General features: G+C 33.2%; 1 protein-coding gene across 1 annotated transcript in view; it reads left to right on the top strand.

Annotated features, from left to right (window-relative positions):
- Positions 1 to 24,142, top strand: part of GALNTL6 (polypeptide N-acetylgalactosaminyltransferase like 6) — a 959,075-nt gene that overhangs the window by 131,426 nt on the left and 803,507 nt on the right. The window lies entirely within an intron of this gene.

Below are 24,142 nucleotides of genomic sequence, written 5' to 3'. Positions count from 1 at the left end.
AAAGAAGAAACTAAGCATAGATGAACATATTACACTATATACCAAGATGAAGTCAAAATGGGCACATGATTTAGATATAAAAGATATAAAAGCTGATACTGTAAGCAAACTAGTAGAGCTATCCCTTGGGATAGTTTACCTGTCAGATCTATGGAGAATGTAAGAATTTATTACCAAAGAAGAGATAGAGAACACTATGAAATGCAAAATGGATAATTTTGATTATGTTAAATTGAAAATGTTTTGCATAGAGCCAATGCAATCAATATTAGAATGGCAGCAGAAAGCTGAGAAATATTTTTTTATAGCCAGTAACTCTAATAAATGACTCATTTCACTAATATATAGAGAACTAAGTCAAATTTTTAAGAATAGAAGTAATTCACCAATTGATAAATTATCAAAGAATATGAACTGGCAGTTTTCAGATGAAAAAAATTAAAGCTGTCTCTAGTCATATGAAAAAATACTCTGAATCACTATTGATTGGAGAAATGCAAATCAAAACAACTTTGAGATACCACATCACACCTATCAGACTGGCTAACATGACAAAACAAGAAAATGATAAATGTTGGAGAAGATGTAGGAAAATTGGAACACTAATGCATTGTTGGTGGAGTTGTAAACCAATCCAAACATTCTGGAGAGCAATTTGGAGCTATGCCCAAGGGTTGATAAAATGGTGCATACCCTTTGACCCAACAATAGCACTTCTAGGTCTGTATCCCAAAGAGATCATAAAAATAGGAAAAGGACCGACAGGTACAAAAATATTTATAGCAGCTCTTGATGAAAAAACCAGAGCTGAATAGAAAAGTTAACTTTCAAATATAAGACTCAAGAGAAACATGAAGAGGTAAACAGGAAAGAGAAATCATAAGGGACTTATTAAGGTTGAACTGTTTACATTCCTGCATGTAAAGATGATATCTAACTCACAAGACCTTTTTCAGTATGAAGGCAGTTGAAGGGGAAAAAAATTATATGGCTGGCTGGATAGATAGATAGATAGATAGATAGATAGATAGATGGCACAGGATGAGTTGAAGATGAAGGTGTGATATCTGGAGAATGAAATTAAAAGGGGAGAGAGGATTATACTGGGAGAAGGAGAGAGGGAGAGTTAGAATGGGGTAAATTATCTCACATAGAACACACAAGAAAAGTCTTTTACAGTGGAAGAGAAATGGGGGAAAGTAAAAGGGAATGAGTGAATCTTACTCTCATCAGATTTGGCTTAAGGAGGAAATAACATACACACTCAATTGGGTATGGAAATCTATCTTGCCCTACAGGAAAATAGGGGGGAAGGGGATAAGAGAGCAGGGAGATGATAGAGGGGAGGGCAGATTGCGGGAGGGCTAATCAGGAGCAAACACTTCTAAGGAGGGACAGGGTTGAAATAGAGAATAGAATAAAGGGAAGGTGGAATAGGATGAAGGGAAATATACTTAGTTTTTCACAACATGACTACTGTGGAAGTCAGGGGTAAATTATATCACTTGAGGAGGTACAAACACATATAGGAGGTACAAAACAGTATAGGGAAAGAAGGGAGGGAGGAGAACATTATTTGAATCTTACTCTCATCAGATTTGGCTCAAAGAGGGAATAACACACTCAATTGGATATAGAAATCTGTCTTACCCTATAAAAAGTAGGAGGGGAAAAGGGAAAGAAAAGGGAGAGGGTGAATAGAAGTGGAAGTGTGTGGCATGACTACACATGCATAACCTGTATCAAGTTGCTTGCCTTCTCAAAGAGGATAGAGGAAGGGAGAAACTTTGGAATCCAAAGTTTTAACAACAAATGTTAAAAATTGTTTTCACATGCAACTGGGAAATAAGATACACAGGCAACGGGATATAGCAATCTATCCTGCCTTACAGGAAAATAGAAGGGGAAAGGAGTAAGACAAGGGTGGAGGAGATAGAAGGGAGGGCAGATTAGGGGAAGGGGTATTCAGAATGCATACCATCTTGAGGTGGGGGAAGGGACAAGATGGGGAGAAAAATGAACTCAAAATCTTGTGGAAGTGAATATTGAAAACAAAATAAATAAATTAATATGAATAAAAAAATTCAATTGGTCAAATAGAAAAAAAATCCACTGAAGAAGACAACTCCTTAAAAAGTAGAATTGACCAAATGGAAAAGGAGGTACAAAAATTCACTGAAGAGAAGAACTCCTTAAAAAGTAGAATTGGCCAAATGGAAAAAGATATACAAAAGCTAATTGAAGAAAACAATTCCTTAAAAATTACATTGAGCAAGTGGAAGCTAATGACTCAATGAGACATCAAGAATCAGTCAAACAAAATTAAAAGATTGAAAACAATAGAAGAAAATGGAAAATACCTCATTGGAAAAAAAAAAACTGGCAAGGAAATTAGATCCAGGTGGGGTGATTTAAGAATTATTGATCTACCTGAAAGCCATGATCAAAAAAAGAACCTGGACAGTATTTTTCAAGAAATTATCAAGGAAAACTGCCTTGGGATCTTAGAACTAGAGGGTTAAATAGTCATTGAAAGACTCCACTGATCACCCCTGAAAGAGATACAAATATAAAAACTCCCAGGAATATTGTAGTCAAATTGCAGTATAATCAGGTCAAGGAGAAAATACTGTAAGTGGCCAGAAAAAAAATTTAAATATTGAGGAACTACAGTCAGGATTCTGCAGGGCCTAGTAGGTTCTACATTAAAGGATCAAAGGGTTTGGAATAAGATATTCCAGAAGGCAAAGGAGCTTGGATTAAAACCAATAATTAACTACACAGCAAATTGGATGTAATCTTTCAGGGTAGGAGATGAACATTCAATGAAAGAAGAGAGTTCCAAATTTTCCTGATGAAAAAACCAGAACTGAACAGAAAATTTGATCTTCAAATACAAGACTCAAGAGAAGCATAAAAAGGTACACAGGAAAGGAAAGAAAGACTTGCTATTCAATAAAGTTAAACTCTTTACATTCCTACATGCAAAAATGATACTTGTAACTCTTAAGAACTGTTTCTTTATTATGACATTTAGAAGAGCTATATATAGACAGAGGGTATAGGTATAATGTTGACTTTGATGTAATGATAAAAATAATTAAGGGGTGAAAAAAGGATTGCACTGGGAGAAGAGGAAAGGAGGAGGCAGAAAAGGGTAAATTATATCACTTGAAGAGGTATAAACACATATTGCAGTATAGGGAAAGAAGGGAGGGAGGAGAACATTATTTGAATCTTACTGTCATCAGATTTGGCTCAACAAGGGAATAACACACTCAATTGGTTATAGAAATCTGTCTTACCCTATAAAAAGTAGGAGGGGAAAAGGGGAAGAAAAGGGAGAGGGTGAATAGAAGAGAAGACAGAAGGGAGGGAAGAAGTAGGGGAAAAAGGAAAGAAAAGGGAGGGGGAGTTGAAAGAAGGGAGAACAGATTGAGGGAGGCAGTGGTTAGAAGCAAAACACTGGTGAGGAAAGAAAGGGAGAAAGGAGAGAAAAGCATAAATGGGGGAAAAGAGGATGGAGAGGAAGATATAGTAATCATAACTGTGAATGTGAATGGGATGAACTCTCCCATAAAATGAAAGCAGACAACAGAGTGGATTGAAAACCATAATCCTACAATATGTTGTTTACAAGAAACACATTTGAAGCAGAGAGGTATGTGCAGGGTAAAGGTAAAAGACTGGAGCAGAATATATTATGCTTCAACTTAAGTAAAAAAAAAAAGCAGGGGTAGCAATTGTGATCTCAGACAAAGCAAAAACAAAAATAGATCTAATTAAAAGAGATAAGGAAGGAAACTACATTTTGCTAAAAAGTACCATAGATAATGAAATGATATCAATAATAAACATATATGCACGAAGTGGTATAGCATCCAGATTCTTAGAGCAGAGGTTAAGGGAGTTACAGGAAGAAATAGACAGCAAAACTATACTGATGGGGGACTTCAACCTCCCCCTCTTAGAACTAGATACATCTAACCACAATATAAATGAGAAAAAAGTTAAGAAGGTGAATAGAATTTTAGAAAATTTAAATATTGTAGACTTCTGGAGAGAATTGAATGGAAATAGAGAAGAATATACCTTTTTCTTAGTGGTGCATGACACTTATACAAAAATTGATATTGTACTAGGGCAGCACTTCTAAAACTGTGGGTCATCACCCATATGGGGTAGCATAACTGAATTTGCATACTTAAAATTTGACAACAGTAAAAGGTTTTTGAATGCACAACAACCAAAAATTAATTCAAAATCAAACATGTAATGAATCCAAGGTGTTTCTGGTAGCCCTTGCCCATGTTGCATAGTTCAACTTCACTGCAGCCTTAGTTCTGAACACACATGTGCACTTTGCATTGGGTGTATCATTATGCTACACAATACTAACGAACACTGTGAGAAGCACCTTGGCTCAGATTCAAGACTATTGTATGTTATGAATTGCAATGTTTTCACTGTACATACAAAATTGTTAAATGAATTTTTACTTGGGATTTAGGACAGAATTTCCAAGTTTCTGAAATGGCCCTACACATACCTCTGCCATTTTGTATTACTTATTTATGAGAAGCAGTGATCTCAGCATTGAAAATTATGAAATCAAAATATCAATCAACTCTAAAAAATGTTGAAGATGCTCTACATCATGCAGTATCAAATCTGCTGCCGAGATTTAATTCTTTACATAAAAATAAGCACATCTATTTCATTAGTATGCAAATTTGCTTTCATTTTTAATAAATGGTAAAATTATATACATACAATTGTTTTAAAATAAATTTCTTTATGATTTATTATCAGTAAATGTTTGATATATATATATTCTATATACCTATATAACCAGGGTTGCATAAAAATTTCAAGAGCAAAAAAATATCACTATTGTAAAATGTTTAAGAAGCCTTGTACTTGGGCATAAAAACATTGCATCACAATGCAGAAAGGCAGAAATATTAAATGCATCCTTTTCAGATCATAATGTAATAAAAGTTACATGTAATAAAAGGCCATGGAAAGTTAGATTAAAACTTAATTGGAAACTAAATAATCTAATCCTAAAGAATGAGTGGGTCAAACAACAAATCATAGAAATAATCAATAACTTAATCTAAGAGAATGACAATAATGAGACAACATACCAAAACTTATGGCATGCAGCAAAAACAGTTCTTAAGGGAAATTTTATATCTCTTAATGCTTATATGAATAAAATAGAGAAAGAGGAGATGAATGCATTGGACAAGCAACTAAAAAAGGCAGAAAAAGAACAAATTAAAAATCTCCAATTAAATGGCAAATTAGAAATGCTGAAAATCAAAGGAAACTGATAAAATTGAAAGTAAGAAAACTATTGAACTAATAAATAAAACTAAGGGTTAGTTTTATGAAAAAAAAATACAATAGATAAACATTGGTGAATTTGTTTAAAAAAAGAAAGAAGAAAACCAAATAACCAGTATCAAAAATGAGAGGATGAATTTGCCACCAATGAAGAGAAAATTAAAACAAGAATTAGAAGCTATTTTGCCCAACTCTATTCCAGAAAATCTGACAATCGATGGGAAATGAATGAATATTTATAAAAAATATAATTTTTCCAGATTAACAGAAGAAGGAATAAAAGACTTAACCCTATTTCAGAAAAAAAAGAAATTCAATAAGCAATCAATGAACTCCCTAAAAAAAATATCTTCAGGGCCAGATGGATTTACAAGTGAATTCTACCAAACATTTAAGCTACAAATAAGTATATAAACTATTTGGAAATATAGGTGAAATCCTACCAAATTATTTTTATGATGCAAATGTTGTGCTGATAACCTAATTAAGAAGAGCCAAAACAGAGAAAGAAAATTATAGACCAATTTCCCTAAGGAATATAGATGCAAAATTTTCAAATAAAATGTTAGCAAAGAAAAGCAGAAACTTATCATGATATGATACTTATCATAAGTATGATAATCCCACTATGACCAGGGTGGGATCTCTACCAAGAATGCAGGGCTGGGTCAATATTAGGATAACTATCAGCATAATTGACCATGTCAATAACAAAATTAACAGAAATATATGCAGAAAAAGCTTTTGACAAAAAACACACATTCCTATTAAAACATTAGAGAGCATAGGAATAAATGGATTCTTCCTGAAAATGATAAGTAGCATCTATCTAAAATCATCAGCAAGCATTTTATATAATGATAGGCTAGAAACATTTCCAATAAGATAAACGGTTAAACAAGGATATGCATTATCTCCAGTGTTATTGAATGAAATGTTATTGAATGAAATGTACTAGAAATGTTAGCATTAGCAATAAGAAAGGAAAAACAAATCAATGGAATTAAAATAGGCAATGAAGAAACAAAGCCTTCACTCTTTGTGGATAATATGATGGTATATTTAGAGAATCCTAGAGAATCAACTAAGAAACTACTTGAAATAATTAACAACTTTAGCAAAGTTGCAGGATATAAAATAAACACACAAAAATCATCCTCTAGGTCTGTATCCCAAAGAGATCATAAAAATGGGGGGAAAAAGACCCACTGGTAAAAAAAATATTTATAGTAACTCTTTTTGTGGTGGTCAAGAATTAGATATTGAGAGAATGTCCATCAATTGGGGAATGGCTGAGCAAGTTGTGGTATAAGAATATATTCCATAAGAAATGATGAGCAGGTGGATTTTAGAAAAATCTGGAAAGTCTTATGTGAATTGATGCTGAATGAAGTGAACAAAACCAGGAGAACATTGTACACAGTAACAGCAAAATTGTTCAATGACTAATTTTACTATACTTAGCTCTTCTCAGCAGTGCAATGATCTAAGACTATTCAAAAAGACTCATGAAAGAAAATGCTATCCACATCCAGAGAAAGAAGTATGGACTGAATGCAGATAGAAGTATACTATTTTCTTTCTTTCTCTCTCTTTTTTCTTTTTTCCCTTTTATTCTGATTCTTCTTTCACAACATGACTAATGTGGAAATATGTTTGATATGATTGTACAAGTGTAACCTATATCAGATTGAATGCCATCTTGGGGAAGGAGAAATGGGGGGGATTTGGAACTCAAAATCTTATAAAAGTAAAAGTTGAAAACTAAAAATTAATTAATCTTTTTTTTTTAAAAAAAAGGTAGTAAGTGGGCCCAAGCCAGATATCAGGATGTGTTGCTACAGCTATTTCATTGAGGCAAGATGGTGAAAGTCAGAGTAAATGGATATGCCATATTGAGCACCTGTTGACAAATTTTCCATTCAGCTAATGCAGAGTGGATATTACAGCCATCAGTAATCCCAATTTGATATCAACTATCCAATATGATTCCACCTCTGACTATCAAGGCTGAGAATTGAAAACTGGTGATTAATGGAAAAGCCATCACTATCTTTCACCATCAGGATTCCAACAATATTAAATGGAGAGACATTGAAAATGAGTATGTAGAGTAATCCATTGGTATTTTTATCACCATGGAAAAGGTTAGGACTCATTTGAAAGGTCAAGGTAAATATGTCATTGTCTATACTCATATATTTGTGATAGGAGCAAAATTATGAGAAATATAATTCCTTCAAGAGTGTCAATAATGCCTCCTTCAATACCAATTGCTTACACCTCCTCTTCAGCCAAAGTCATTCATAATAACTTTGCATTGTGAAAAGACATGATCATGGTCTATGCCATTTCTGCTCCCCAGTGGATAAACCTTCTTGCAAGTTGTATTGTCATGGTCATGGCACTTTCCAAAACATCATCCTTGCTTCCACTGGTGCTGCTAGTACTAGAGCAAGGTCAGACTTGAGCTGAATGAGAAGTTTGTACGCATGAAATTTTGTGTTCCTACTCCCGATATATCTGCTGAGCATCTGATCTGCTTCCTAAAGAAGCCTGCCATATGATGGTATCAAGAAAGTGGATATGGAAAATGGAAAGTCATGGATCTTCACCACAAGCCAAAAGAAGAGTTATAACACAGGGGAGCCCATATAGTGCACTAACTTGGGCTTCCATGCACAGTTCACAATCCTTGCCCCAAAGCAACCCTGTAATCAGTGGAGAAGCATAATTTCATGGTGTATACCATCAATAAAATCACAATACTCCATGGGGGAAAAAAGGGTAGTGGAAGCAAATGCACATTTAGCAATAACCATGAACACAAATGGGCTGAACTCACTCATAAATTGGAAGGGGAAAGTAGAATTGTTTTTAACACAATCCAAAAATATAGTTTACAAAAAACACACCAAGCACAAATATTCAAATTGAATCTAAATGAGTGCTAGAGAAAAACTAGCACACTTCAGCTGAGCTCTAAGAAAGCAAGGATAGAAACCATAGTTTCAGATAAACCACAATAAATACAGACATAATAAAAAGAGATGAGAATGAAAATTACATTATATTTAAGGCCCCTTAGATTCTACATATGGATATATGTATGTGTATATACACACATATACCTACACATATACACATATATGCGTATGTATATATATATATATATGTCTATGTATATATAATACTTCATATATGTTGAAATAATATAGTATCTGAAAAAGGAAAAAGTTAATTGAATTAGAGGAAAAATAGACCTAAATCTTTCAGACTTAGACAAATTTAGCTAAATAAGGAAAAATAAGAAGTAAGAATCTGAATAGCAGTATAGAAAAAAATTAAAGATGATGGATATTTTGTGATTAGTGAATAAGAATAAAGGAATTTTATGTACTTTTCTGTTATACATAAGGGCTTTATCTTTCCATTTCCCATCTGGCTATATTCCACTGCTATCATGCTCCCATTATGGGTACTTTCACCTCATTCCACACCTTTTCAGCTTCCTTTTGCAAGTTCTCTTCCCATTAGATTATTAGCTCCTTGAGGTCTAGCATCACAGTTCTGGATTTGTTGCATGAGAAAATGCAAATGGTGCTGAAGAAACCAAAGGCAATAAAAACAAATTATCCATCTCCAACAGAAGATACCTACACTGAAGGCAATGCAATTATGAAGACATTGAGGAATGGTTACTCAAAGTATGCGAGAGGCACGTACCAAAGATATGGAAAACAATCTTGGACCTTGGGATTCCTCAAAGGGAAACTTAATATCAATCACCATGGATCAAAATGCCTATTTTCTCCATTAAAAAAAGATTATGAAAATGATCTGCACATGCATAGAGTACATTGATAATGTAGACTGTATAAACATTGCTCTTCCCAAGGCTTTTCTTAAGCACATTATTTCTTCTCATTTACACAATACATTATGAAAAGTTTAGAGAACTCAAGGTCTCCCTGTGTTCAGTTTTTATAGTAAACAATGTCTTTTAAATCCCATGTAAATATAAAAATAATATAAGATTCCTTGCAAGTCTTAACAGCAAGTATCACTCTTTGCAGATGAAATAGTAGTATACTTAGAGAAGCCTAGAGAATCAACTAAAAAGAGGGAGGGAGCCAAGATGGCTGAGTAAAGGCAGGGACTGTCTGTCAGGGAAGGTCTGTCCCAAACTCCTCCAAATACCTTTAAAAATGACTAAACAGAGTCAGCTAGGTGGCACAGTGGATAGAGCACTGGCCCTGAAGTCAGGAGGACCTGAGTTCAAATCCAGCCTCAGACCAAACACTTAACACTTACAAGCTATGTGAACCTGAGCAAGTCACTTAACCCCAATAGCCTTAAAAAATGACTAAACAAATTCTAGAGCAGCAGAAATCACACAAAGATGGAGTGAAACAAATTTCCAACCCAAAAGAACTTGAAAGGTCAGCAGGAAAGGTCTTTTGCACCAGGGTCAGAGAGGAGTGCAGTCCAGCACAGGCCATGCCAGTGTAGACCAGCCCCCAGCAAATCAGAAACAGTCAGGGAGTGACTGAATCAACAGGTGCAGGATTTGCTTCTGGTGCTCTCAGCCCTCGGGGAAAGGGGGTCAAATAACTGGTAAGAAAGAGATTACAAGGATCTTTTTGCTAGCATAGAGTCAGGAATCTGTTGCTTTGCCCATACTCAGATCTGGGGTGCAGTCCTGAGTGGCAGTCCCAGGGTGAGGAGAAGCATTAGCATAGCAGACCTATGTCACAGTGGAGGGGGTACCCTCCACTTCCAGGGCAGAAATGAGTGCTTGTGGTTGCTCACAGACCAAAGCAAGGCCAGGTGAGAAGTAAACACCTCTCCTCAGATCATAATACCTTGAAAGAACTGAAAACTTACAGGTCCCTAGAAGTATCTCTGTAAACAGTAGCACAAAACCCCTGAAGCTTAGGACAGTGTACCCTCTATCCTGGAAGCAGAGCCCTACTTTAACAAAGAGTTAAAAGTCAAGTAACAGGCTGGGGAAATGGGGAAAACAATGGGGAAAAACTCAGACTATAGAAAGTTACTATGGTAACAAGGAGGATCAAAGTGGGTACACAATTTAGATATAATGGGTAACACCATAAGTAAATTAGGAGAGTAAGGAATAGTTTACCATTAGATCTAGGGAGGATGGAAGAATTTATGACCAAAGAACAGATGGAGAACATTATGAACTGCAAAATGGATAATTTTGATTACATTAAATTAAAAAGGTTTTGCGCAAACAAAAGTGATGCAACCAAGATTAGAAGGGAAGCAGAGAGCTGGGAAAAATTTTTACAGCAAGTGTCTCTGATAAAGGCCTCATTTCTAAAATATGTAGAGAATTGAGTCAAATTTATAAGAATACAAGTCATTTCCAAATTGATAAATGGTCAAAGGATATGAACAAGCAGTTTTCAGATGAAGAAATTAAAGTCTTCTATACTCTTATGAAAAAATGCTCTAAATCACTATTGATTAGATAAATGTAAACTAAAGAAACTCTGAGGTAGCACGATGCACTTATCTGATTGGCTAACATGACAAAACAGGAAAATGATAAATGTTGGAGTAGCTGTAGTAAAATTAGAACACTAATGTATTGTTGGTGGAGTTGTAAACTGATCCAACCATTCTGGAGAGCAATTTAGAATTTTGCCCAAAGGGCAATAAAACTGTGCATACCTTTTGACCCAGGAATACTATTAGTAGGCCTATATCCCAAAGAGATTCTAAAAAATGGAAAAGGACCCACAGGTACAAAAATATTTATAGCAACTCTTTTTGTGGGGTAAAGAATTGGAAATTGAGGGAATGTTCATCAATTGGGGAATGACTGAACAAGTTGTGGTATAAGAATGTAGTGGAATACCATTGTTCCATAAGAAATGATGAACAAACAGGTTTCAGAAAAAGCTGGAAAGACTTACATAAACTGACACTTAGTAAAGTGAGCAGAACCAGGAGAACATTATACACAGTAACAGCAACATTGTGCCATGATCAACTATGAGAGACTTACCACTTCTCAGCAATATTATGCCTTGAGACAATTCAAAAGACTCATGACAGAAAATGCTATCCACATCCAGAGAAAGAACTATGGAGTCTGAATGAAGATCAAAACATACTATTTTCACTTTTTTTTTTCTCATGGCTTTTCCCTTTTGTTCTGATTCTTTTTTCACAGCATGACTAATGTGGAAATATGCTTAATATGATTGTACATTTATAACCTATATCAGATTGTTTACCATCTTGGGGAGGTGTGGAAAGGGAGGAAGAGAGAAAAAAATTTGGAACTCAAAATCTTATAAAAGCAAATGTTCGAAACTATCTTTAGATGTAACTGAAAAAATGCTATTAAGTATACATGAAAAAAGACAGCAACAGGGATGACTTTGTTTAATTTTTATAGGTGATAGAGTATCAGATATTGTCAGGAAGACCTGAATTTGAATTCTTCCATATATTCTTGTTAATTTAATGACATTAGGCATATAACTTAACCCCTATATACCTTCATTTCCTCATATTTAAAATGAAGGAATTGGAACCAGAGTTCCTTTAAGTTTCATATCTATGACCTAACCTTATGACACTTGGTAAAATGACTTCTCTGGCAGCTAGTAAGTGTCTGGGGCAGGATTTGAGTTCAAGTATTCCTGAGTCAAAGTTCAGAATAATATCAACTACTCCAGCCAACTCCTTTCAACTTCAGTTTTCTCATCTACAAAATAGGAATAATAAAAGCACCTCATAGAGTTGTTGTATCAAATAGCATGTGTAAAGTGCACATTATATTATTATTATTACTGAAAATAATAACAATAGTATAAAGGAAACATCAGGTAGGTAAGCCACTGCTCATAAAAAAATATTCAAGGCAGACTATCCAGGACAATACAAGCAGAAGAGCGAATCACTGTTTCTTCATCTGTAAAAATGATGATAATGATAACACCTACTTCATAGGGTTGATGTGTGAATCAAATGAGATAACATTGCACTTGGCAAATCATGAATAGCTCTATAATTATTAGTTTTTATCACCATCAGCATTGTTATTATAGTAGATAAATTTCTATAGATTCTTCTATTTGTAGATGACATGCTGTTAAGCTCTGGAAGTCAAGTGAATAAGCATTTATATCTCAACTACTCTGTGAAACACTGGGCATACAAAGACTTATTAAAAAGTTAGACATGAAATGTGATTCTTAATATGGAGGGAAAGGTGAGAGAGATTGAGTTGTCCATAATTGGGATGGCATGTAGATTGTGAGCCTGTGTGACCAAGAGAAGGGTGGTACCCTTGATAGTAATAGAAAAGTTAAGAAGTGGGGAGATTTCAGGAAGAAAGATGAACTCAGTTTTAGGCAGATTCAATTCTGTTTAGCTTTGAAAGCCTTTCAAAGCATTACTCCAATCAAATACATGTTATGAGTTATCAATGTTCTCAAGATCACTTTTTCCTGCTAATAAAACCACCCATGTATTCTTTCCCCAATCATTTAGTTCCCTCAACTGTTTTAAAGATAATAAAATATTAACCTCCCCAAAATGTTGCCATCTAAACATAATTTCATATATGTAACTGTCTTATCTGGTTGGTCATCCTTCATCTTCTTTAGTGATATTTCACTATATAGCTTATCAGACTGAGGAATTCGATTCCAAATGCGGTAGTTCAGCCACTTGACTTTGATAAGCAAAATGATTCAATGAAAATGCTAATGAATCCTTTGATTATTCTTCTGTCTATTGTCTTCTTTCCTGTTTCATCTTTAAAAGGTCTTGAGATGTTTTAACTCAGGGCTTCTTAAGCTTTTTCCACTCACGACCCCTTCAGCACTTCTTAAACTGTGGGCCATGACCCCAACAGTTTAAGAATTGGTCTAATCCTTAAACTTTCTGCAATCTCTTTCCGCCCCTCCATTATTTTCAAGAAAATGGCACTACTCCTAATCATCTGTCATCTTTCTACACTTTATAAACAAGTTTATATTCTAAAATATGCTTCCTTTATTCCAAGCCTGCACAACTTGCCACTTATGTCACGTCAAAGGATTTACTCCACACACAAAGGATGTTTTCCTCTACATTTTTCAAAGACCAGAAATCCTTTGGCATGCAAGTTGTGCAGTCCTGCCTTATACTATCAGGATTCTGCTCTATTACATCATGATTGTTTGAGAAAATCTCAGGCTGAGTATGAGTATGTGTAACTGTGAATACCCACAGGAAATAATGGATAGTCTGTTCTTATTTCTTTCCCTTTATGTATATTTCAGTTTAAGGATTAATTGTTTTTTTAATACATGGCTATAATTTACCACATATCTTTTTAAACTCATTTTTATCACTTTCTTCCAGTTTGGTATTTATGTTGATTTTATTTTTGTAAGTTAATGGTCTGATTGCAAACAAACAAATGATGAAGAAATGGCTTCCATAATGGTAAAAAGTTATTTCCTTCTTAGTAAGGTGCAGTCAATTTCATTTTTTTGGTGGTTATTGGTACTCCTCATATTAAGTCCTTTCCTCTTCTTGATGAAAGTGTTCATAATACACATGTGAAAGTTTTAAGCAGTCTTTTAGATATTGGTTATTTTTTGTTTCTTGAGAACAAGGACTATTTTTGTCTTTCTTTATATCCCCAGTTCTTGGCATAGGCACAGTATCTAAAACATAGTAAGTCCTTAATAAATATTTGTTGAGTGATCAAACCACATTTTAATTATTTTTATGGTTTCTCCCCATACCTATGTTTGTAATTTTGTCACTTTTTTTGCTAAGATATGTGTTGTCTTAGTTTGGAGAATCTTATCCAGTTATTTATAAAATCGTTCTATCTCTTCATCCTTTACAACAGATATTGGTGCAAAACAATACAATCATTATAATGATTTATATTTTTTTCATTTCAATTCACAATGATCGAGGCAAGATGATCAATTTTTTTCATTCACAATGAAGCAAATTCTGACTACTTCTTTCTTTGCCTCTTGAAAAAACGTAGAAGAAGAAGCTCAGCTACAATGTCTACATCTTTCCCAGTACTGATACAGTTTACTTCCTCTGGTAGAAAATCAGTTAGTTTTGGGATAAAGCTCTCATATTGAGAACATCAATACATTAACTCATAAGAGTCTGCTTAAAAACTGGGATTAATTTCCTTGATCTTCTACAAAATAATGGCCTTTGAGAAAATGAAATTATTCATTGACACTACCTGTGCTCTAGTCTGGGCTTTATTGCTAACTAGCTATATATTTTGTATGATTCAACATTCTCAATTTTCTTGTCCATACAAATGAGAGAATAGTGCTTTATCATTTCTGAAGTCCCTTCCAACTCTATGCTCCTATAAAAGTAAGGCTTTGGGACTTGTTTCATATTTGTGCTAAGAAAAGCTTTTCATGGAAGTTATAACCTTTTATGATGAAAATTAGGCAGACTAGAAAAAAGTCCTCTCTAGAATACATAGTCATTGAGACTCAAACTCTGAGCCATGCTTTTGGTCTGGGTGCCTAAACAATTCAGGGCATTAGTGTGTGTCAAGGGACGTTCCTTCCAACTAACCTGTTTATTTTTTTGCACCTACCATGAAACTCAAGCCAGTCTTCATTGAGAAATACACATGATGAAAAGCATGGCAAAGGAAGGTGTTTGGATTTAGGTAGAATGAAGGAGACATGGAATTTGGGGTGGGGAGGAGCAATTGAAATTAAATTAATTGAAAAGCTTCATTTTTAAGTATATTAAATCCTAATTTTTAAAAATTAACATCATGCCTCTACCCTTTATTTACACCCTAAATCAATGGGAAAACAAGGAGAGATTGCATGCAATCAAGGGAATCTGGAATTTGTTCTGTGAAGTTTGGGTTCAGTCAAAGGGACACACTTGAGGACCCTAGAGGGTCACATGTGGCTTCAAGGCCACAGGTTCCCCAACCCTGATAGAATTTACTCTTCTAAAGTTACCTGTTGCCAAGTGCTATTTCTGCAAATCCTTTATGAAGCACATGGAAGGTTAATGTGGAATGAATTTCCATCTTGAGAAAATAGATAAATTCATCTGGCCAAATTTGAAGAATTGTTGAGATTTAAAGACTTTCCCGAGTTTTAGTGGCTATTATCAGAGATTTATGAATCAGTATGCCACCCTAGCAAATCCTTTTAATAAAATCACCTACAGGTATATGACTTAGGAGAACTAAAAGCAAAAGGGATTTAACAGACAATCTCTTCTGAATCCTCTGGGCCTCTTCTTGAGATATTTGAGAAGAAATGTGAGCATGATGTACAAGACTGATTAACTGATTTAGAAGAGCTAACTTTTGTAGATCTAAGAAATAATTTTGTATTACATACTGCTAACAATCTCAAGGAACTGTCTAATGTATATTGTGAGCATGTCCATAGAGGATTCACAGGTAGGATGTGGTATTTCTCATTATACTATACATGCATATATATGATTATATACATATATGTTTATATATACAACATGAATGTAACCCATGTGTTTAATCTACAATATACAACTTGGTAATGTGATGGCATATGCATATACATATGCATATATATATGTATATGTATTTATTTTGTGTTTGTATATGACCAAGATATTTAAACTATTAATATTCTTGGTCTATATGCCTACTCTGTATTCCTTATACCATGACTGCCTCTTTAGTTTACTAAATGCAGCTCCACTATGATTCTTAAGTACTATGAGCATGTAGCCTGTTTATCAGCAATAATTAGCTCATAACAATGCTTTATATAATTTAATGTGTTTTGTGTGTGCCTGAGCATATGCATAGAGTGTACTTTTCAGGGATTTTTTTTTAACTTTGGGTAATATGACACAGGTATAGCTGAGATAGGAGAGGAACTATACTTCCAAGGGTGCTTAAAATCAGTATAGGGTGTTATAGGTATAAGAACCACATGAATTCAATTTGTGGTGATGTTAACCACAGCAAGGAATAGATGCCTGAGGGCATCATGGAGATAACTGTAGTTGAGGGCAAGGGATTGGACCTGAAGCAATCAGACAAGGAATAACATCAGAGACCAAAAGCAGCTAGACAAATGATGAGTGATGTACAGAGATTACTGGAAAGAATTTTTTTTTTTGGCAACATGAACTAGATTATCTTTTCTGGTGTTTTCAACTACTTTGAGACCTATCCCCTATCAGTCAGGATTGTTTGTTCTTTAGTATATCTCATTCTACTAAACTAACCTGGGAAGAGAGAAAATGAAACTACTTCTTTGGGAATGTGCCATGAATTGTTTTCAATTGGCTGATTATTCATTATTTCCCTTAATTAAAAAAAATCTACATTATTCCTCACCTGGGTTTCTTAACATAGCAAATGAGGAACAGTTATTTTTTTTTAACAGTAAAACAATTAACTGGGAATAATGAATAGTAAAGCATCAGAAAACAATGTATGCCATATCCTAAAAAAATACAAATTGATTCTCTTAGCCTTCATAATAGTTTTAGAGTCTAACTTCACCAAAGGATTCACAATTCTAATTTCCCTTCACATTTTCCAAGCTTTCTAACAGGGTGGAAGGAAGCAAGCCAGAGCAGTAAAATACTACCTGAAAGGCTCTGCAATTTGAACCTAAGTCCAAGAGTATTCATAGTTGTTAGGGCCTAGTAAAATTGATAGAAGACAAGATATTCTGATGCAATGAGGTAAAGATGAAACATTTAAATTCATTGAAAGGCATATTTTAAGTAATCAGTATTTCTTGGAGTAAAGAAAATTTATAAACACTCTACTTAAAAAAAATGAAAACCAGAAAATATGTACATGATCTATTCTTTTTATTTACAAACTTAGGAAAAGGAAGTAACAGAAAAATCTCATATATGTGTTATTATATTTTGCTTTGATAATTATAAAGGATTTAATAGAATACTTACAAACTAATTATAGTATTTTCTTAGCTTTTGGGATATCTTCATCCTATTATTTCTCTTATGTAAATTTTTCAGTCTTTGAAACTTGTAAGATGTTTTTACTTCTTCCAAGGCATAATGTATATCATACTGAAAGGGTATAATCTCATATGCTAGATGATAGAATTGAGATGCAAAAAGATTTTTACATACTTAACAAAAATAGTCTAATTTTAATAAGGTTAAATTTTATTATTTGTATTTTAACAAATTTAAAATTTATTAAAACTCTGTCTATATTTTAAGCTTCAGAACACAAAGAGGATACATTTTTCAATTATAATGAGAAATAACAAATTCTACAAGTGGCCAAGGGAAAAACCTTCAAATACAAAGTAAAGGAAATTTGAATAACACAAGATTATTGTGACCCAACTAGAAAATAAAGAGACTAGGAAAATATAATCTTAAAAGGAGCTAAAGATAGAACCTAAAATTATATACCTTGTAAACCAAATTATCAATGAAAGAGGAGTGTTTAAAGTATTCTTGCCAAAAGAAGAGATCAGAAGGGAACTGATTATTTGACACACAAACACCCCTATGTCAAGTATGAGAAAAATAAATGAATGTAATTACCTAGTTAAAGCACAAGTAATGAAATGAATCATCCAACTTCTATCAGACTATAAAGAGGAAAACAAGCATAATAATAAAAAGTCAACTATGATGCTAAAAAAAAAGGAAATGAAATTAGAGAGAGCCTATTTCCTCTGAGATAACTGTGTGCCTCAATAGACAACATCATGCTTCAGGAGAAAAAAATAATCAGATTTCTGGAAGACAACTAGGGTACAGAAAGGTAGAAGAGAAGATATGACAAATGGAAGAGAAAATGGTTATGGGGAAAGCGGGTGGTAGGATTACACTGAACAGTTTAGAGACAAATTGCTACTATATTATATTGCTTCAATCCTAATTATTTCACTCAGGAATTGATAACTCTATGAGTGAAGCAATAAAGAAGATAAGAGGACAAAATCTACAGGGAAATGACACAAAATCATTTAGAAAATGGTATTCAAATCTGTTACTTCAGAAGTTTTATTTACATGAGGAGCACAAGTACTAAATAGGGAAGAAATAAGTATAAAAACCATGAGTTAATGCATAAAATTTAAAATTAAAAAGATAATTAATGATGAGAAAAAGGTAAAGTTATTTCTTAAGAAAGGTATGGAAAATGAAAAAAATTAATAAAAGAAATTGAATGGAAGGGAATATACAAGATTCTTCATTAGCTACTTAATAGAGAGAGGAAAGGAAAACAGAGGGAAATAAGAGGGAAAAGATTGACAACTAAACAAAAAGAAAAAGAAAAAATCACTAAGTTAAATAAAACAATAAAAGAAGGAAAAGCTTGAGGCTTAAGGGCAAGAGGAAGTATACCTGAAGAAATTTCTGTTGTTCAGTGTTTTCAGTCATGTCAGACTCTTCCTGACCCCATTTAGGTTTGTTTGTTTATTTGTTTGTTTGTTTGTTTTTACATAGATACTGGAGTTGTTTGCCATTACTTTTTCCAGCTCATTTTACAGATGCAGAAACTGGGGAAATAGGCTTAAGTGACTTGCCCAGGATCATACAGCTAATAAGTTCTGAGGCCAGATTTGAGTGTGGAAAGATGAGTCTTCAGACCCAGAGAAACACCTAGCTACACTCCCTTCTATCAGTGACATCCCTTCTCATATTGTCCTCCCATCTTACTTCCTTATAGGGCAAAATAGATATTATTCCCTATTTGAGCCAATTCTGATGAGGGTAAGGTTTAAGTATTGTTTGCCATCACCTAACATACCCCGATGATCTTCCCCTCCACCATAAAAACTCTTTCACTCCTCTTTGTAAGATAATTTACTCCATTGTACCTCTCCTTCTTCCTTCTCCCAGTGCATCCCTCTTTTTCACCTCTTTGTATTTTTTTAGACATTAGCATCAATGCAAACTTGTACCCTCTGTCTATGTATACTCCTAACTGCTGTAATAGTGATAAAATTCTTTGAAGTTATAAATATCTTCCCATGTAGGAATATAAACATTTTAACCCCATTAAATTCCATATTTCTTGAGATATGACACCTAGGCTCATCCTTTGATCATGGCTTTCAGGTACTTCAATAATTCTTAAATTATCCCTCCTTTTTCTATTTTCCAGGTCAGTTGTTTTTCCAATAAGATATTTCCTATTTTCTTCCTTTTTTTAATTATTTGGATTATTTTTGTGGTTTCTTAAGGTCTCATGGCATTCTTAGCTTCCACTTACCCAATTCTATTTTTTAAGAAATTATTTTCTTCAATGAGCTTTTGTACCTTCTTTTCCATTTGGTAAATTCTACTTTTTAAGGAGTTCTTTTTTCACTGAATTTTTGAACATCTTTTTTTTTTCTTCTTTATGTCCAATTCTGCTTTTTAATGATTTCTTTGAGCTCTTCCAGGAATTATTTTTGGGTCTGAGACCATTTTTTTGAAGCTTTGGATGTAGTTGTTGTCTTTGTTGTCTTCATCCCAGTTTGTATTTTGATTTTTCCTGTCACCGTAGTGACTTTCTATAATCAGGTTCTTAAGGAAATAAAGGACAAGTTAAATACATGGAAGACTCTTAGGTATTTATGGTAGACCAGGAAAATATAAAAAAAATGCTACCAAAATTTATTTATAATTTTGATGTTATGGTATTCAAATTATCAAAGAGATACTTTATGTAATTTGATGAAATTTTAAAAATTCATTTGGAGAAATAAAATATCTAGAATATCAAGGAAAATAATGAAAATGTTAGAAATAATAGTGATAGCACTTCCACACCTAAAAGTACATTATAAAACAATGTCAACCAAACCATTTGGTACCAGTTTAAAATAGTAAAATATCCCAATGAAACAGATTAGACAAAGGAGACCAGTAAGTAATGAAAATCAATAAATCAATGTTTGATAAACTCCCTAATATAAATTATTTGGGAAAGATTTTTTAGATAAGAACTGCTTGAATTCATTCAGGCAGAATGTAGGCTTAGACAAGTACAATATACCATATTCCAAAATAAATGCAAAATGGAATCACAACCTTAATATGGAGGATCATATAATTTTAAAAACTGGAAGAAAAAAAGAATCATAATTTTTTCTATTTTTGGTAGGGAATGTATTCTTTTTAAAATACATTTTTTTCATTCAACAAGACTTTGTTTTTTCTCCTTCCTCTTATCTCTTTACAAACATGTAAAATAAAAAAATCATATATTGGCCATGCCTCTCCCTCCATTTTTTTCTCAGTTTGTGCTCTGAGTACAGTACATCTCTATCAGTACATAATTAACATGGTTCTGTTGAGTCTTCTTCAATCATTGTTGATTGCTACATGAATCAGAGTTCCCTGTCCTCATACTATATTATTGTCACTGGTTCTGTTTTGTTTATTTCTCTATGTCATTTCATATAGGTCTTCCCACATTCCTAAGAAACCACCCCTTTTTATCATTTCTTTTTTGTTTTTAATTTAGTATTTCATTTCCTCCATTTACATGTAAAAAACAATTTTAACATTCCTTTTTAAAATTGTGAGTTCTCTCCCTTCCTCCCTTCCTACATCCCCTCATTGAGAATTCATACAATTTGATATAGGTTATACATGTGTAGTCATGCAAAATATTTCCACAATAGGCATGTTGTGAAAGGAAACACAGGGGAAAAAAGCAAACTCAAGAAAAATAAAGTTAAAAAATATGGTTCAATCTGTATTTGGGCACCAACAGTTCCTTCTCAGGGGATGGATTGCATTTTTCATCATAAGTCCTTTAGAATCTTCTTAGATCATTCTATTGCTGAGAAGATCTAAGTCATTCATAGCTGATCACTTCATGATATTGCTGTTACTTTGTACACACTATATTTTACTTTGGATCAGCTCATGTAAGTCTTTCCAGAGGGCATCTGCTCATCAATTCTTATGGCACAATATTATGTCATCATAATCACATAGCAAAATTTGTTCAGTCATTCCCCAATTGGTGGGCATCCCCTTAATTTCCAATTCTTTGACAGCAGAAAAGAGCTGCTATAAATAATTGTGTACATATAAGTTCTTTCCCTTTTTTATCTCTTTTGTGGTACACATGTGGTACTGGTATTTTTATAGAATTTTTTGTATAGTTCCAAATTGCTCTACAGAATGATTGAATCAGTTCATAACTACACCAACAGTACATTATTGTCTCATTTTTCCCACATCCTTTCCATCAATGGTCATTTTTTTTTCTGTCCTATTAGCCAATCAAATAGGTATGAGGTAGTACCTCAAAATTTTTTTTAATTTACATTTCTTCTAATTAATAATCATTTAAAGCATTTTCATATGGCTATAGGTAGCTTTGATTACTTCATCTGAAAACTGTTCATACCTTTTAATCATTTATCATTTGGGGAATGACTTTCTTATAAATTTGACTCAATTCTCTGTATATTTGAGGTTCTATCATAATGTGGCACGAAAAGGGACTTTTCAGGACTGAAGGGTATTCTAAAATGTCTTTGTTTCATGGAGTACAATAGCCAAAGAATTCCAGTCCACTGGCCAACCTGCTAATAAAGAACCTTTCCATACATAGTTAGGCTGGTCCTTCGACAAAATCTGTCACGAGAACTTTGAGACTTCCTACTACTATATTACTTCAAAGAAAGTGTTTTGTTTTGCCAGAGACTGAAGACCAAGGGAAAACTGTAATTAAATAATTGAAGCTAAAATTACTCTTTTAAGGGTATAATTAAAGAAGTGTTTCCTGTGCCCCTAGTGAATCTAAATCAAAGATGCTCAAAATATTCTAATTGCAAATATTTCTTTCACCACTGTGATGAACAATAGTGTACTATAAGACATTAAAAAACCAATCTGAGAACTATATTTGATCCATATGAATGAAAATAATTTTGTCTTTCTTATACTTTATAATAGTTTGTGATCTAATATTATTGCCCCCTTGATTTTATTTCTTTATTTGATGCTCTATATGCTATTTAGAAGTTGCTTATAATCAGAACTCTGATTGACATGTCAGTCCAATAGCTATCCCTGCAAATTACTTGGTATAACAATAAAAGTAACTTGACAGACTTTCAAAAATGTAGATTAAATATTTTTTTCCTCCAGAACTAGTATGGCCTTTGAATATCCAAAATCATCTCCATGCTATGATAAGACATCAACTAAAACTTCTGGAAAGGATGTATCAGAAATATTTAGACTGAGTGAAAAAATAAATGTATATTATTTCTGTATATTCAGAGGTTTCTCAAAGGAGTGTGCAACAATGTACTTAGGATTCTCATGTTTCATTGTACTATAAGTAATGTGAGATTTCAGTTAATTATGAAAATACCCAATAAGTTTGATAATTAAATATCACTGGGTTTTTATAATATACAAATATTCTATAGGTTTTCTGTCATGCTACCTTAATAGGTATATTCCTCAGGCAAAGATACTATCATACATGTGTTCTGCACTGTTTCTTTCATACTATAATTACTTAAATAATCTATAACCAAAGTTTATATAAAGAACATAAATATAACACATTTATGTTTTTAAAGTGTTCCAGTGGTCATAAATATGTGTGTGTGTTTGTATTATGTATATTTATGTGTATGTATTATATATATATATATATAAAGTCTGTTAAAACAATTACATTTACATAATATTTTATTACAAATGATATAACATTTCTTTATACATGTTTGAAATTTAATAGCTTATGCCAAGATTTTTGAAACATCTTTTATATACTTATCATTAAACAAACTTCAGTATTTTAAAAATTGGTCATTTCAATAGCTTGAATATCCTCTCTCCCAATATAGAGCATAACCCCTTTCATGTTAGTATGTGATCATCATGAGTAGCTATAGCCTAAAAATAATAATTTCGAGGTGACTAACTTTCCACAGTTGATCTCCTCTAAACATAGCTAGGCTGGACCATGGTTAACAGCTATACAAAATCTTTTTAGATCCATACTAAAATAATTTCAGTTTGGTAAGACTTGCCAGACTTTGTGTTCTCTAATGACATATGCCTACATGTCATAATGAGCTACAAGAACAGGATTTTCATGAAGGTTCCTTAAATGACAGTTTTTAATAATTCAAAAGATTTATGGTCTCATCTATGTGGCCACTCTCCTGTATTATATAGATCATAATATAACTGTGACTTCTTGTCCTGAGTTTCTACTGTCCATAGCCTCCCATAAATCCCATATAAACTATTCATCTAAAATTCTAAGAACTTTCCTTTAGATCTTTGGGTCCATGTCATGGACACCAAGGTAGAAAATATCCTATTTATTTCTTACAACTAATTTTTATTAGATGACCTGCTCATCTCCTTTTCTGACCAACCATCTTTTATACAATATCTTTTTATATCACTGCATGTAGATTGTTATTGTTATTGCCAGTGTTTTAATTATTTTCTCTCAACTTACAGGTGACCCATTATTTTAATGCTTCAAAAATAACAGTATTCCATGATTTAGAACCAAAGCATATCACTAAAAGAATATTGGTTTTTAAAAAGATGAGGGTTTGTTTAGGGAAAAGCATCTTTAAACAGCAATAGCAATAAATGCATAATTCAATCAGAATCTTCAAGTATACATTCCTAATTGTGGAGTTTTTAGACTTACCTTTTAGTACTAATGTAAAAGAGGATACTTACAAATGTTAGTTGGAATAGTGATCATTTAAAAGTAAATTTTGATTGTATCAATAGCTAATGTAACATATAA

The sequence above is a fragment of the Vombatus ursinus genome, unplaced genomic scaffold (genome assembly GCF_900497805.2).
Source record: "Vombatus ursinus unplaced genomic scaffold, bare-nosed wombat genome assembly UNPS02014821.1, whole genome shotgun sequence".
In the NCBI taxonomy this organism is placed as follows: Eukaryota; Metazoa; Chordata; class Mammalia; order Diprotodontia; family Vombatidae; genus Vombatus; species Vombatus ursinus.
The sequence above is the reverse complement of the archived record's forward strand: the minus strand, read 5'-3'. Positions and strand labels throughout refer to the sequence as shown.